Source organism: Amborella trichopoda, chromosome 12, assembly GCF_054954075.1.
Source record: "Amborella trichopoda isolate Santa Cruz 75 chromosome 12, AtrichopodaSantaCruz75HAP2 v2.0, whole genome shotgun sequence".
NCBI classification, from domain to species: domain Eukaryota; kingdom Viridiplantae; phylum Streptophyta; class Magnoliopsida; order Amborellales; family Amborellaceae; genus Amborella; species Amborella trichopoda.
In genome coordinates this window covers 29,467,705-29,485,370 of record NC_142347.1, presented here as the reverse complement: position 1 = coordinate 29,485,370, position 17,666 = coordinate 29,467,705, and the positions used below count along the sequence as shown (strand labels likewise).

The following is a 17,666-nucleotide window of genomic DNA, read 5'->3' as shown; positions in this document are numbered from 1 at the left end:
CAAGGGGTATTTTGGTTATTATATTTTATTGAAAAATTCTTTTTAATATTTTTTTAGGTGTGCCCCATTGAGATGATGGCACGTCCAAATTTCATATTCATATAATTTGTAGAAAAAAATTAAAAATAAAACACTATGAGGCGTGAGATCTAGATCATTTAGAGATCTAGGTCAAATGATCAGTGGTTTACTTGATTTAAATTGGATGGCTAGATTTGCGAAGCATATATCTTCTATGAAGCAAGGGAAGCATAGAAACCTTTCCCTTTTGTGAAAGCTTGGACAATTATTTGGTTTGTTTTTCTGTTTAGGAGTTAGGACTTGGGACCTATTCTTTTACAACATGTTTTCTACAAAACGAAAACATCTTGGGCTCTTTAAATATCCATTTGAGTAAAGTCATTTGAAGAAACTTGGCAAATTTTATTCTAAAAGAAGAGATTGGCATTTTTTTCTAAGGGAAAAGTTTATATAGAGCCGAGGTTCTAAACAATCAAATAAGAGCTTACCTCAAAAATTTCATTAGAAGAGGTCGTTTTGATGCCTAAATATCCTCAAATTGATCATCTCGATATAAAGATGCATGAACATGAGAAAAGAATGGATTTCAAGTTTTGTAAATAGTTATTTTGTAACGCATTTTTTAACTGTCAATTTTCAAGATTTTCAAATTTTCATAGATCTGTCGATCTACACTATTTTTGAAACTTTAAATTTTATAAACAAAGATAAAAATATATTTTAAAGCTTTCACACAGGTTTTCAGTATTGAAACTACATTTTTCGACATTATTTTAAGTTAGGCTCTAATTTGATTGTTTAGAGCCTAGGCTCTATACAAATCGCACTCTTTTTTTAATGCTCACATGATTACCTAGTAATCCTTAAATGCAAGTTTAATTCGAGGAGTCATAAGATTCAAGTTGTGTGCAATGTCTTTAACGCTGATTTCAACTTCTTTCTCAGATGTCACATTTATTGGAAATTTTCTTATTTTTCGTTTTGGTTTTTTTTCATGTTCCTGATCTATAGGCTACAACATGGACTTGACCATGACCTTAGTGAAGGTTTTATGTAGCATAATAAATGGTGGAAGGTGAAATATGCGTGTTTGTAAGCGAGTCCAACTGCGTGTTTATTATTGTATTTATTTATTTATTTTTGAGTGTAAATGGTTAACTTCACTAATTAAGTGAAATATGTGTGTTTATAAGCAAGTCTAACTGCGTGCTTATTTATGTATTTATTTATTTATTTTCGAGTGTTAACGGTTAACTTCATTAATTAAAAGAACGAAGCTACATTAATGAAGAGGAAGAGATGGAGAAATACCAGAAGTACTCCCTAAATCCGGGGATAGTCACCTAGAGATTACCAAACAGCCCACAACTCTAACCTTGAAAGGTCCAAAACCACTTCCAAGGAATTCCCTGAACAGACCTCTAGACCTAAACCATACTACCCACTAAGACACCATAACACATCCTCCCTTGAGCAATCACTTAACAGAAGGAGAACCATCAGACTATAGCGGTGCACTAGAGGGTGGTGGAACACAACCAGAGACCAATAAATAGGGTATACAAGATAGGTGAAAAGGTGGGTAGGGCAGGAAGAGAAGGTGGAAGAACTAAAGGGAAAGGGAGGGACCCAAATAAAAGGAAGCGAGGAAGTAAGTGGGGAGTCTAGTGGTGGAGACCATCCTCCAGAAGCAGATCTCACAAAAGCCGCTAAGAAGTTGTGTTTGACTTCCCACCGGAGTTCAAACCCCTAACAGAGATTTGAAAATTGGCAACAGGATTCACCATAAAAGGGACCATACCCTCTCTTGGGTATTAACCCGAGAAGCCCAATACAATGGGTTTCTAAGCTCCAAACCTCAGCTCAAAGACATAAGAAATCCTATGATAAAATTAGAGTACCTAAAATAAGATATCCCATTTTAGACGTTAACTTAGATCGGGGAGATGAGCGTTGAGGAGAGAGAAGTGAGGCTAGTATAATTGGTAGGACCATGGATGAAAGATGAGAGATGGAAGTAATGGCGAGGGAGAGGGGAAAGGGATAGGAGTGGAGAGGAGGGATGAAAGTGGAACGAGGATTGAAGGGGGGGGAAGGGAGTGTCCACTCACTCTCTCTCTCTCCCTCTCTCTCAACCGGGGGAGGTTGAACCTCCGAAAAGAAAAGAGAAAAAAAGGAAAGGGGTGAAGAAGGGAGGGATGGGGAGAAAGAGAGTGGTCAAAACCACCAAAACAAAAAACATCACACAAGGGAAAGAGAGAAGGGGAGGGGTGGGGTGAAGATAGGGGTGGCAACTGGTTGGGCCGGACCCAAATCTCAAAAAATTTATGATACCCGGACCCAGATCTGACATAAAATAAAAATATATATTTAAATATTTATATATTATGATAAATATATTCATATATTATTTAAATATTATAACTAAAAATATATAATTACATTTATTTAAATAATATATATTAAATATTATTTAAATATTCGGTGTCGGGTCGGGTCGGGTCGGGTTTGGGTTAGGTCTACATGGACCCGGACCTGAACCCGCATGCATAGTTTTTAGGTCCAAGATTTAGACCCGGGCCCGACCCATGGGTCCAATTGTTGGACCCATGTCGGGTCCGGGTCCGGGTTCAGGTCCATTGCCACCCCTAGAGAAAGAGCAAAAGAGGCGAAAAAAAAAAAACCCTCAAAAAGAGGTGAGAGTACCAGAGGCTAGTAAGGAGAGACAAAGGAAAAAACAAAACGTAAACAAGAAAGAAAGAGAAATTAGAGCTCAGATTTATCTGAGTTAGAGAGCCCACAGATCTGCTGCCACAAGTCAGATCCAAAAGGAACAGAGAACACACAAGAAAAGGAAAAGACACCGGAACAAAAAGGCATGATCGCTGATGCCCGTCGGAAAGCCCACAAGAAGTCTCGCAGTTTGTCGTAGCCTATAATCATCGGTGGACACAGTAGAAGCTGGTAGTCACCTGGATTCTTTAGTGGTCGCCGGTAGTGGTGCTTGAGTTCTCTGGTGGTCGCCTTCTATCACCTGCATTCTCTGATGGTCACCTGTGGTCGTCTGAGCTCTCTCTCTGCTGGTCGCCTTCTTTTGCCTGGGTTCTCTGGTGGTCGTCTGAGGGTCGCTGTAATTCAATTTCCTTTGATTTTTTGCTATGGTATTTTTTGTGTTGTTTTAACAAACAAGTGGCGTTCTCTAATGTGGTAATGGTTTGACTTGGTAACAAACTGGATTGAATCCCTACAAACATTTTATATTTTTAAAATGTTTCCATGAAAATTTCATCCAAGTTTTCACTTTGGCGAGTTTGTGACCATGTCAGTCACGATGTTCGAGTTTTTGCACTTTGAGCACATCATCCACAGAGTTCTAGAACACATCTTCTACATAGCAAATAGTGGAAGCTGGAAAAAGAATGACGAGAGTTTGAACTGCTCATGTTTTGTATATTTTGAAAATTTTCATGAACTGTGTTCTATGTCAATTATTTAACTCAAGACAATTTAGCTGCGAAGGAGTTGTAAACCGAGTTTGAGTTTTGAACTCGTCACGGAGAGTGCAATCGAGTTAAGAGTTTTTGAGGTCATCATTGATGGTGAATAACGAAATTAAGGTTAGAGATAGAGAAGATAGAAGGTTTAATAGGTTCATTGTGGATGTTATCTCAAATCATTATTGTGGATGTTACTGTGACCTAAGACATAGAATTCATGAATAAATGAAGAATTTGGGCTGGGATTGGGAAAAGAAGCAGCTTATTGCGTGATCTATAGGGCATATTATCTTGAGGTCTTACTTTCATGAGTTTATCTTTTCATTTCCATTTTGCCCCCGGTACGAAGTTATACTTTTTAACCATCCAAAAATAAAAAGTAAAGGATAATATTAGGGTAGCTAAAAAATGCAACTTTTTGACTGCCCAAAATATAGGTTTCGGCTGTTCGAATTGGTTGGATAACGTATTTGGAAAGTGTAACTTTTAAACCCTTTGAAACACCAAAAACTTGACAACAATTAGAAAATTCAACTTTCGAACAGCTTAAAAGCGATTCGAAAGTACAACGGCTCAAATACATTAAACTTTTCATGTTTTATTTAGTTCAAAAGTTAGACTTTTAAGAAACAAAAACACTCATAAGACCTCAACCCGAAATTTAAATCCGTGCTTTTCTCAATCCCAACATAAATTTCCCAAAAGAAGTAGAATAAAAAAAGACAAGTCTAGCATGACAAATAACTAGAGCTTGAATTCTTGGTCTTACACATAATTCATCTGTATGTGGCAATAATATCTTGCTTCGGAAGAAGTCATGGGCTCAGTGGATGGGGTGTCAATGCCAGTCCAAGGTTGAGATCTTAACTAATGGATGGTGGATGGCAATTATAGAACAAAAGCACGGGATGTGCATAATCTTTGGCTGGAGTTGATAGTAGATTGTATAGGGTCCCATACCCAACATGTGTGTGGCACACCTTCCCATTCCCCAAATGCAAATACGTACTCACGTACAACATGTGTATGGCACACCTTACCATTTCCCAAATGCAAATACGTACTCACGTACAATACATTGTACATGATTCAAGATTTCCAATGTTAACTACAAATGCAAATAGTCTGTCCAAACGTACAAATGCAAATAGGAAAAATTTAAGGGAGCATGTTAAAAAGTACTAATACATCTACAATCTTAATTGGTTTTAATTGGTGCGTGTTAAGGGAACCATGTTATTGGTAGTAATGCATATATATCAATGGATACATATTATGTTATTAAAAAGGCAGTCCGATGTTTTTAACATCGTACGATGCTTAGACTTCATTTTTTAAATGTTTAAGGTTGCTCGATATTCAAAACATTGGATCACTTTACAAAATTGGTGTTTGATATTTTTGATATTGAAATGACCTATAAATATCTAATGCAGGAGAAATGGAGGAAAAAATTAATTAATATAAAAATAATAATAAAGGTAAGAGAATATACTATTTCTCAGGGTTTACAAGAGAATCCACTTCAAAAGATCTTTTTAAAAGATCAACTCATCTTTTTAAAAGATCAACTCTTTACTGAATCACCAAATCTCTATGTACAATGAGGGACTTCTTCCCTTTCTAATACACTAAAAAGAATTGATAAAAATAAAACAATAAAAAACCCAGAAAAGAAATCACAAAAAAACCTCCCTCTCACATCATTATCTCTCCCTATCTTCTCTCCCTCACTTACGTTTTTATTTTCTCCCTATCTTCTCTCTCTTCATCTCACCTAACTTTCTCAAAATAGCATGAAATCTTACTCCCTGATTCTCATTCCGAAATCCTTCCTAAAAGATAAGTTCCTAATCTATTTCACAAAAGCCTCCTAAAAGGAACAACTCATACCTAACTTAAGATTTATTTTTTTATTTTTTTTATTTTTTCAACTTCTTAAATTTTATCTACATCATTTTCCGGGGTAAGAAAAAACTCGACCTCGAGCTTGATTCAAAGTGGGTCTCCTTCCTCACCATGCATGGCTGTTTCTGGAACTTCATTCTTTTCCTTAGCCAAGTGTACTTCAGCCTTCTTTTTTTGGGAATTCATATGCACGGTGTCCTGTTTCATTGCACCGATAACAAGTAATATTTAAAGTATCCCTTGATTCTTAATTAAATTTTGGTTGGCGTGAAACCTCCATCTGAATGTAAAATCGCTTATCGGTGCTCCATTGGTATTTAGTTTCTACTCGTAAATCAATTGAAATATTTCACTTAAAGTCCATAGAAAAACGCCATCTCTAATGATTGATTGAAGCCCATTTACGTATCAAGCAGTCTTTTGTCGTTCCATCTCTTAGAGATTGTTTCGAGCCACTAATCGATAAAACTCCACAGTATAATCTTCCACTTTCTTCTCATTTTGTTGAAGTTCTTGGATTTCTTGAAGGAAAATTTGCCCATGATCCATAAGAAGAAATTTTTTTTTTTAATTTCTTTTTTATCTATTGCAAGTCAATAATATTTCGCTTTCCACTATGAAATCGGGATTGTTGAACTTGCTCCTACCAACATATATACTCAAGAAGATTAGCTGCAAACATTTTAACCTTACGCTCATACGACAATTCACTCCATTCAAAATTATTTTCAACTACACTTAACCAATGTGGTTGCAAGCACCCTCTTCACGATGAACACTGTTATCCAACCGTTGTAACCGCTGATTCATTTTATAAACTTCGATTTGAACATCCTCCATGACTTTGGTCAAATTTTTTAAAACTTATATCAAGCGATCATTCTTAGCACGATTAGCTTTTAGTGGCATTGCAATAACTGGATCTTACTTGCTTTGATACCAACTGATGCAAAAGACGGAGGGAAGAAATAATTAAAATAAAAAATAATAAAAGGTGATAGAATATACCATCTCTTAGGGTTTACAAATAAATCCACCCCAAAGTATTGTAGACACCCTATTTTGAAACTGGTAAATTTCATGGTGTTTCTAAACCCTTAGGACCACACTATTTTAGTAGACCCCTAAACCATAGATCACCATAGTCCATGGTTTACATCCTGTGATGTAGTATTCTGGTAAATCTTAGTTATCTATTCTACACCCCTTTTGATTCTATAACAAAAAACATTAACGTGTCTATTCTAAGGAGAGAGGTGGTTAGCCCAAGAAATCAGAGAGGGAGAAAAAAGCTGGGAGAAGGAGAGACTCCAAAGACCAGAGAGAAAACTTGTAAGAAACCTTAGATCTAGGGAAAACCCTAGCCATTAAACCTGCAATTTTCAGCTGAGATCAGATCCAAGAAAACCAATGCCATTCAACCAAGCCAACCCTTGGTCTACATTGAAGAGAGACAAGGAGGATCCACGGTGAAAATTATAGCCGTAGTCCTGATACAAGCGAGGCCTCGGGTTTGCCCGGCCAACTGACCCGGCCAAGTATTCTTCTTATCTTTATTTTCTTTATTTTTTCAGTTATTTTTGTTAGATCTAAGATCTTATTCACGTTTCATTCAATATTTCGTGCCTTTGGATCAATGTTGGCTCTATCACTGATATGAGAGAAGATCTGCTAATTTCTGAGTAGATCTGGTCTCAGATTAGAACTCGATTGACTCACACTCTCTATCACTTTTAATAATTGAGTTTTATGGTGTTCACATCTGAGGGATCTTCCTCTGAAGATCTCTCTGATTTGCACTTTAAACAGTTTCGCGCCCACCGTGGGGCATTTAGAGCCAAATCTGTGCATAAAAAAAAAACGCTTGAGATATTTTTTTGAGGCCTTTTTTTTTTTTTAATATCGTTTTATTTAATTGTATCTTGCTCTAGTTTCTTTTTTTTTTCCCATAATTTGGTGCTTACCAATTTTCTTTTCTTCTTCACCTCCATCGATTTTGCATCTTTGGTTTCCTGTTAACATTAAAAATAAAAAATTTTGGGCTTTGATATTCTTGTTAACAACGTTTGGATCAATTGCATTTTTCACAAAAGAACACGTTGTTTTTTAGATTTCTCTAATGCTTCTTAAAAATAAGGAAAGAAGGTGTTGGGGATAGGGATGTCTTTTCTTTAGTATTTTATGTGTTAGATGGGTCCACAAGTAGTAGATGGGCTTATCTTGTTTCTTTTTTAAGTTATCACATAATAGCATGGTGAATTAGCAGTACTGCAATAGTGTACGGTCTCTTAGAAAGGCAATACGGAGGGGTGTTAACATGAGGCATTAATGATTTTAGAGGCATTACAGGGAGAGATAGTTTGCTGTGAGTTTAGAGAGAGCAACAGGGAGATCAAGGATTTTTTGGTCCTATTTTTGAAGTATGATTTGTGGCGTGCTACAATTTTTTAGTTTTTTTTACTCTGAGCTTTTTGATTGGTATCTGGGATTGTGAAGAAATAATTTTTCTTGGCTATCTGGTAATTGTTGGTGGGACAGTATCTCTTCATCTTGTTGCGTATATCTTCAATATGGGTTTGTTTCTATCATCAGAAGGATGAGGCGCCTCTCCACCAATTCCTAAAACAAAGCACTTTTTAGGCCTCTTTTGTGTTAGGAAAAAAAAAGGAAAACAAAAGCAAAGGATTATTCCTTAAAAAAAATAATAATAAAAGGAAACAAAAAGAAAAGAAAAAACCTGATACCCTCTCTTGTTAATAAAAACTGCAATTTCAAGTTTTCCCACTTTTTCAATATATATATATATATATATATATATATATATATATATAAATAAAAGATACCATAAAACACCTATAGGTGGAAATGAACAGTGATTTCGTCTACCCTCATCACCGTCCAAAGTTCATTCCACTGTCACGATTGTTCGGTAGTGTTACATTGTTCATTTTTTTTTTTACAAATCGAAATTACCTAAAATTTGGAGTGTGTGTTCATAAAAAATAGGCGGATCTACAAAAAATATAAAAAAAATATTTTATATGAAATAAATTGACCAAAAAACCCCTGAAATGTTTCAGGGGTATTTTGGTCAATTTTTTTATAGATGATTTTTTTTTTATATTTTTATTAGGTGTGCCTCACTAAGATATAAACACAATCCAAATATCAGATCATTTTAATTTATTAAAAACAAATGAAAAATAAAACACTATTAGACAATCGTAACCGTGCGATGAACTTTGGATGGTGATAAGGGTAGGCGAAATCAGTATTCATTTTCGCTTAAAGGCGTTGGGAGGACTTTTCATATATATATATATATATATATATATATATATATATATATATATATATATATATATATATATATATATAACGAAAAGGCTTCCCAACACCTATAGGTTAATTGGAACGGTGATTTTCCCTACCCCTTGTCCACCATCCATTTAAATTGAAATAAATGAAAAGCTGTGATGGCCTCAAAAACCTTCAAACCTAACATATTTTCAATCAGTGCCCTCCCTTCCGTGAGTGAGTATCTCTTTCTTTCGCTCGCCCTCTCTGTTCTGCAAAAGGTCGCCTCTCTCTCGTTCGTCATCTCTTCTGCTTTACAAAGCTCGCATCTCTATTGCCTGCTCTCCTCTTTGCGCTCTCCTCTCGGTCACCCTCTCCTTTCTAAACGAAGCTTCTGGCAGCAACATACGCCACTCACACCAAGCAAAGTTCTTCAGCATCAATCGGGTGAGTGACCTCTAGATTGTATCCTCATTTGTATGATTTTCTTTGCTCGAACAAAGCCACAATCTTTGAATAAACTCCAACTCCAAATCAAGAATAAAACCTATTTTTTTAAAAATGCCAACTTGAATTTTTTTAGTAGATCCCAAATGGACGATTTTCAATAAAACCCTACATTTTTTCCTAATAAATCACCAAAAATGGGAGAAGAAATCACCTAATTTTATAAAACCAAATCCAAAATTGGTGTGTATTCGTGATAAGGTTGTGTGGCTACATCTTTCATGTGTATTTGTATTAATCTGCCCACTGTATTTTTCAATGCAATCTTTCAACACAATCTTTGAAAATGTAGCCAACACAATCTTTGATGTGTATTTTTTAAACCATACAATGGGAAGATTAATTTTTTCAACACAAAAAATTGGAGTATTTGTATTTGATATTTTTCATTTATAGAATCTATGAAGGAAATTTTTTTTGGGGTAAATCCTCCATCTATCATGGAGTTGTTGTTAATTAAGCTAAATTTTCTAGGTTGATATTGTTATTACTATCATTAATACTATTACGTTCCTCTTCAAATAGAATTCAGTTTTTTTTTTCTTTTAGATTTTTACTTTCGTTTTTTATTTGAGGGGTATGAAATTGTTCATTTTTAGACTTTTTGTTGAAAATCTTTGCAATGTTGTCTTTTTTTCCTTTGAACTTGTAATTATGATTTCAATGTACATTAGAAGGCAATTTTTTATGGGTATTCTTGATATCGTCTTTTTTTTTTTTTTAAAGTATGATTCTTTTGTCATATTTTTATATGTTCTCCTACTTACTTCTCATGGTTGACCATATAAACCGAACAGGTATACTATACATGTGTCATGGACGCCTCAACATCAACGTATCCTTCCTCGCCTTTCGACATTACTAGTTAAAAAAATGGGCATGAGTGTGGTGCTCAAGTTATGGTAGATGAAGCTTATCATGATTCTCCGTTTGATGAGGATATACTTGCAATAGATGGAGAAGACGATCCTATACTTATAGATGCAGAGGCAGCCCTAACAAGAGGTGTAAGTATCAAACCCACAGTAGGAATGACATTTATTAGCGAAGATGGAGCTGATGATTATTATAATAAGTATGCAAAACTGGTGGGGTTTGGTATAAAAAAGGGAAGAACCATTTGGAACGTGGTGGAAAAATTGGTCAGATTATAAATATTGTAGGCAAGGTTTTCGTAGTCAAATGTATAGCGGGAGTGAAATGCTCGGCCCCATACAAAATGTGGATGTTAGGCAAAGATCTACATTAAGAAGAATGAGAAGTAGAGATGGCTTATTGCGAAGTTCGTAAAAGAATATAATCATATTCTCATAACGCCCAACAAGACTAGATTCATTTGTTCTCATCGAAAGATACCAAACACAATGAAAAAGGTGATTGACACATTGGAGTCTTCTATTGCTAAGTCTAGGGTTATGATGGATTACTTTATAGAAGAGGTCAGTGGGGCAGAAAATGTCCATTTCATTGAGAAAGACCTTGAAAATTGTATAATTAGAAAAACAAAACAACTTAAAGGGAAAGAGGGTATCGTTGTTATGAGTTGGTTTCATGCGAAGAAAGAATTAGACCCTTCATTCTTTTATAGATTTCAACTTAATGAGGTGGGGAGGCTGATTAGTGTTATATGGGTTGCTTCAAAGTCTATATTATCATACCAATTTTTTAGTGACGTGGTAACCTTTGACACCACGTACCAAACGAATGAATTCAGTTTGCCCTTTGGCCCAATCCTTGGAGTTAATCATCACACTAACACAATTTTCCTCGAATGTGCTCTTATTTTCAATGAAACTACAGAAACCTTCATTTGGTTATTTGAGTATTGGCTAGAGGCAATGGGAGACCGCCGACCAGGTACAATTATCACTAATCAGGATTTAGCTATAATGGCTACAGTTAAGACAGTTTTCCCGAATACTAATCATTACTATTACAAGTGACATATCATGGGAAAGTTTAAAACACATCTAAGCCATGTTGAGCGTGCATACCCATTATTCTTAGAGGTATTAAAAAAGTGTATTGTAGCCCACATAGTTGACCAACATGAGGCTGATTGTTTAGCTATGATTTAGAAATATGATCTTCAAGACGAAAGTTGGCTAAAGTGGTTATATGGTTGTCGCACTCAATGAGTTGATGCATACATAGTTTGGTAGGTTCACGGCTGGCATGAAAACCACACAACAAAGTGAAGAGTTCAATCGTCATTTAAAGATATATGTCACTTCTAGAATAGGTTTGACAAAATTCATGAATGCTATTGAAAAGTTACAAAACAAGAAGTTCATCAAAGAAAAAAAGAAAGACATTAAAGATATTATATCCACACTTGTTTTAAAGACTGTATTTCATATCGAGGAGCATAAAACAAAGATATACACTCATAAAGTTTTTGAAAAGTTGCAAGAAGAGATGGTAATGTCCTCAAATTGCCTTAGCAAATTAATAGAAGGCAATGATGAATTTGTCAATTATAAGGTGGAAGACATTCATGGTGTTTTTATCCCTCAAATGGTTACATTTATTGAATTAGGGATAAAGTGTATATGCACATGTCAGGTTTTTGAGCGTGTTGGAATCCCTTGTTCACTTAAAGTGTTCAACATGAGAAATGTATTGAAGATCCCAGAGGCAAAAAAGGTGGTCAAAGACAAATGTTGTGGTTGTAGTTTGACTTATCTAAATTTCTGAGGTTCATTCGACATCATGAGCTTTATGACTTTGTGAGAATAATTGTAGAACCAGAATTAGAAAGTGATGATCTATTTGATAAAGTGAAGTTTTATGCAAGTTAGCTGAGGATGTCAATGAATCAAGAGAGCATTATTGAATATTCTTGCACCGTCACCCTCCACTCATTGCAGTGTTCCTGAAGATGAAGTATGCGGCAACATTAGATCAGTTGATGCTTCCCCTTTTGTATTTGATCCACCATGTACACGAGTAGTTGGACGACCAAGGACTAAAAGCAGAAAACCTTCATGGGAGAAAGGGCAAAAGGCTTCTACAAAAAAAACACAGTCGGAGGAAAGGCCACTCACTAGAAGAAAGTGTATAGTTTGCAATAAGAGTGGCATCACAAGCGTAATTTTCCGGTGACGGCGCATGGGATGTAAGTGCTTGTTTGCTTATGTTTCAGACATACTAAACATAACTGTCTTTATTTCGTTTTAGTTTTCATTTATCTTTTGCTTTATGCATTGGATTGACAATACACCTTTCTCTTACAAAACCACTGAGGACCATGAATCGAGTTGAGGCCATAACAAACGAAAGGGCTGCAATTACTCTGAGGATATGACAAATTACGAGACTGCATTCGCATGGATGATATGGCAACTTGTAGGGCTTCATTTGCACAAATGCATAATGGAATTTTTGTATTGACTAATTTTTGGAAATTTGGAGATATGTAAATAACCTTTTTATAATTGACTTTCAGGGTTATATGAATATTGAATAATCATATATTTTTTGGGCTATGTACATGACCTATTTATGGGGCATGTAAATGACCTATTTATAGGGCCTTCTAAAGGACTTAATTATGGGGGCATATAAAGGATCTATTTTGGGGTCATGTAAAGGATCTATTTTTTGAATCATGTAAAAGACTGATTTATGGATGGTGGAATCTATTTATAATGAAATGTGGGTTTACTTGGATGTGACCTATTTATGGGGCATGTAAGGTACTTTTTTGTAAAGGCCTTATAGTTTCCGGTACAACAATTATGTATGCAATGTGGGTTTACATGGATAGTGAAATGCATTTATATCCAGATAAATGAGTTTATATTGTTTCATTATAACTGATAACTAGATCTCTCTCTCTCTCTCTCTCTCTCTCTCTCTCTCTCTCTCTCTCTCTCTCTCTCTCTCTCTTTCTATTTATGCGTGTCTCCAAAAAAAAAAAAGACAAATTGAATAATACCAAAAACAACTGAAATTTATTTCCATTAATTAAATAACGACTAGTTACAATAATTTACAAACCACTTGAAAGATACAAGGAGGTTAAACACCTAATGAAGTAGGAAAAAACCAGCTACACATGAAGTTTCAAAAAAGGTAACCCAATTGAACTGACTCAACCACCAACAAGTAATTTATTTCTTTTTGCTTTTTCAAGTTTCACTCTTCCATTCGATTGATGCAGCAAAGGCCATCCCCTTTGAGCATGTATTCAAAAGTCTTATTGAACTCTGATAATGGGATTGAATGTGTGATGAACTTCTCCATGTGACATGTACCTTCTTCATGTATTTGTTGACAACAGATGGAATATCAGAATGTGGCTTATAGTTTCCAAAGAATGTTCATTTGAGAGTCCTTTCATTGAGCACATTCATGGGGTGTGTCTTGAACACTGCATCCTTGTGAAGAATCCCAACAAGCACATTTACACTCCACCCCTGATAACAAAATTCCAAACAATAACAGTGTTCAATCAAAATTTTTGTATTTTATGTAATCAAAAGTACACATAAATACATATGCAAAAAGAAAATTATAAAAAGATACCAAAGATTTAAACTATACAACATTCATCCATGGTGTTTAATTTAAGTTGTCGATAGAAGCAAATAGGTAAGCCATACTTACCTTCCATCCATGGATTGGACAGTGGAGGGAGAGAGGGCTGAGGGCCCATCAAACATGTCAGCAAACTTTTTGTATATCTACTATCCTTCCACCACTGTCCAACGCTAAAACTGGATGATGATTACCCTTGTGACCATGGTGTTATCAGGCATATGGATCACACTCTACCTTTATATATGCCTTTCAAAAAAGAGAAGAAAAAGCTATGATATTGATGCACAAAAATTTGTAGCCAGAGATACTACAATAGCAAAGAACAAAAAAATTATGTGTAACAAGTGAAGGAGAAGACCCATTATGTGGTTGGCTAAGATTAGCCAAATATTTAGGCAACATTGAATAAGGATTATAAGCAACCAGAGAATATTAATGACGAAGCATCTTGCACATCCTGAAAATTCACATAAATAGTGAGCAAATCACTATTGTTTGCAAAAAGTTAGGAGGAATCCACTTGCTCTGGAGTTAACATGTGGTCTGGTATATTAATGAGGGGATACTTCTCACTAGATGGGGCCTCAGTTTCCTTCTAAATTAGCAAGATATAATAAAACTAATAATAAATAAAGAAAAAAGACTGCTTAAGAGTGCCAACTGCTTAGTCTTGAGAAAACACAGTGGATGCCCCAGCTGGGTATTGAATACAGTCCACAAGATGTGGTAGGTATCTAATACATAGGATCTGTATTTTATAATATTCACAGGATGTGTAAGGTGTGAATAAAACTACAGTACTTGATCTCCATTGTTTATCTTGAGAACGGATAGTTGATGTCTTGACTATTTATTGTATAGCATACAATAGATGTGAGGTGTACTCTTCCTCCTAAGACGTAATACAGGAAAAAAAGAAAAGAAAAAAAAAGATCCATAATGTTGATGAGGTCCAATGCATTTACCAGCACAGAAATCACAGATTGAAACTGATCCAAAAGACATTCCAGAAGTTCAAGGCACAACTGCAACAATATTGCAAATATGTGAGTAATACTGAACTCATGAACATCAGACAGATACATTATTCTAAATATTGTCAAAGGAGAAGAAGTTTCATGATAAAGGGATAATTTATATTCTAGAAAGGTCTTGGGATAAATGGATCACAAGGCGATCATGTAGTGCTAAAGCCTGCACTTGTGTATTCAACAGGAAAGACTTGGTAAGATTTCTTAGATCGTTGTCTGAGATTGTGCCAGTATGACTCTTTCTTCTCAAAAGTGCCAAACAACCAATAAACGCTCCTCGTAAAGCTTGCCAATCTGCTTGATGGAAAGAATTGAAAATTATGATTCTTGAAGAGGCAAAGAGAAGTAAAACATTTGGAAAAATCACTAAAAATAGATACATAATCCAATATACAGGAGTATCCAATAGACCCAAACAAAGTCATGCTTCCCACATAAGGACATAACTACACTCGAGTGACATGGTTTCTTAATAAAATTGACAAAATCAGAATGTTACATCTGAAGCATGGTAACCTCATACCACAGGTCCAAGGATCAAAACTTGGAGTGTGGCAAAAAAAAAAAAAGGTTTCTTTGAAATATTATCTATGTTGACAACTACCTGTGGTCTTCCTGTCAGCACGGCAATTGCCTAAGCATAAGAGGAGGAAGCCATAAAATTTAACTCAAAAGTCACAAAACTTTTACGTGGAGTTTACAGAAACATAACATACTACATCCTAAATTTTTTGGTGATGGTGAAAGTTCTTTCAATTCTGAAATGTCACCCTCTGCAATTCATAATATGCCTGCCATGCCCTTACCAGCATTCTATAAATTAACAATAGTTTTTGAGCTCAGATTCCTTTTTTGTGCTCATATTCAAATGGAACAAACCAACACTTGTCCATGCACAGGATTTTTGAAGCACAAAAATAAGAAATATGAAAGCTTATAATTCTAATATACAATAGCGAAGTTCTAAATGAAGTTATAAGAGAATAGAAAACTTATAATTCTAATATTGACATGGTGAAGTTCTACATGAAGTCATAAGAGAACATACCCAATAGATACCAACACCAACACAAGCATTCAAAGAGCGAATACAAAGTACTATTTCAAACTCACCTGTCGGGATGTGAAGAATTCAGTCAAGCCATGGATTATAGCTCCATCTATCGGCTTTGAAGCAAGATAACTAAGAAGTTCGGCTAAAAGAAGTATGCCTGTAGTGCAATTGTAAAGGTAATTGAATATTTGATGAAAACATACACTGTGATATTACAAACATATAGACCACAAATGACAATATACACAGCCAAAATAATATTGATAAGCTTTCAGAAAATTAAAACCATGGCAACTTAACTCGAATCCCAATATCTTGATAAACTATTGGAAAGTCGAAACTGTCAAGTAAAACACAAAATGGGAATTTGAAATATTATTATAATTAAGGAAACAGGATCGAAAAGGCTACATCTTCAAAGATTGTGTTGAAAGAATGCGTTGAAAAATACAGTGGGCAGATTAATACAAATACACATGAAAGATGTAGCCACACAACCTTATCACGAATACACACCAATTTTGGATTTGATTTTAAAAAATCAGGTGATTTCTTCTCCTATTTTTGGTGATTTATTAGGAAAAAATGTAGGGTTTCATTGAAACTCTTCAATTTGGGATCTACTAAAAAACTTTAAGTTGTTTTTTTTTTTTTTTTAATGGGTTTTATTCTTGATTTGGGATTGGAGTTTATTCAGAGGTCGTAGCTTCGTTTGACCAAAGAAAATCATACAAATGAGGATACAATATAGAGGTCACTCACCCGATTGATGCCGAAAAACTTTGCCCGGTGTGGGTGGCGTATGTTGCTGCCAGAAGCTTCATTGAGATAAAAGAGGGCGATTGAGAGGAGAGCGCAAAGAGGAGAGAGCGAGCAAAAGAGATGCGAACTTTACGGAGCATAAGAGAGGACGACCGAGAGAGAGTCGACCTTTTGCAGAGCAGAGGAGAGGGCGAGCGAAAGAGCGAGACGCTCACGGAGGTTCGCGTGGGAGGGAGGGAACTCATTTATTTCAATTTAAATAGACGATAAACATGGGTAGGCGAAATCACTGTTACTATTCGCCAATAGGCCTTGGGTAGCCATATATATATATATATATATATATATATATGGAGAATGATTTCATGCAACAGTTGTATATTAGTATAATGCAATCATTTTCAAAAACTACATTAGAGACAATTGTTTGACACGAATTTTTAAATGTACACTCTTTTCGAACAATCACAATTTTTTTTTTTGAAAAAATGCTCAAGAAAGTTTTCATTCTAGCCTAATTAATATAAGCCACCCATTTTATTGAGATGGTTAGATATAGGCCTTAGAAACATTTTTTTATTCCCAAAGTTTTTATATAGTGTTATCATCATTAGATTAATAATGCTAAAAAAGAATAAAGTGATTTTGAATTTTGTAAGGCCTAGATCTAGAAGTTCACCAAATGGATGGTCGAGATTCATTGTTTGATAGGTACTAATTTTGAACATATCTAGAGTGGAAATTGAATTTTTTTTTTCGTAAGATTGATTATGAGGGTGAAGATAATGTGTGTGAAAATTTTGGGGTCATACAAAAGCCAAAAATATGGTTTTCTAGATGTGTGGTTGCTTTATACTACTATACAACCATTGCATTAGATCATTTCCTTATATATATAGGAAAATGATCCTGTGAGCTCACAAGAAAAAATGAGCCCAACGACCCATATTGAATCTGGGTCGATTTGACGATCACGGATGCCTGATAGTTTTTGAATTTTCATGTTTTTTCTACAAATCCAAATCAATTGAAATTTTAGGCTTG

The 17,666-nt window shown here is 35.1% G+C and overlaps 2 long non-coding RNA genes across 6 annotated transcripts; one reads left to right on the top strand and one right to left on the bottom strand.

Annotated features, from left to right (window-relative positions):
• The first annotated feature begins 6,642 nt into the window (after positions 1–6,642).
• Positions 6,643–12,718, top strand: LOC110007655 (uncharacterized). 3 transcript variants are annotated; one of them, XR_016045673.1, is made up of 4 exons: positions 6,645–6,964; positions 8,944–9,170; positions 10,028–10,237; positions 12,101–12,718. It is a non-coding gene; the product is annotated as an uncharacterized LOC110007655 (long non-coding RNA). The 3 variants fall into 3 exon arrangements; XR_016045674.1 differs by lacking the exon at positions 8,944–9,170 and having other exon boundaries at positions 6,675–6,964; XR_002281713.2 differs by lacking the exons at positions 8,944–9,170; positions 12,101–12,718 and having other exon boundaries at positions 6,643–6,964; positions 10,028–11,512.
• A 766-nt stretch (positions 12,719–13,484) lies between these two features.
• On the bottom strand, positions 13,485–16,844 carry LOC148779517 (uncharacterized). Of its 3 annotated transcripts, none has more exons than XR_016045671.1 (6): positions 16,623–16,844; positions 15,920–16,017; positions 14,946–15,100; positions 14,741–14,800; positions 13,842–14,021; positions 13,485–13,651 (listed from the first exon to the last, which is right to left on the bottom strand). It is a non-coding gene; the product is annotated as an uncharacterized LOC148779517 (long non-coding RNA). The 3 variants fall into 3 exon arrangements; XR_016045670.1 differs by having other exon boundaries at positions 13,842–13,951; XR_016045672.1 differs by lacking the exon at positions 13,842–14,021.
• Between the last annotated feature and the right edge of the window lie 822 nt (positions 16,845–17,666).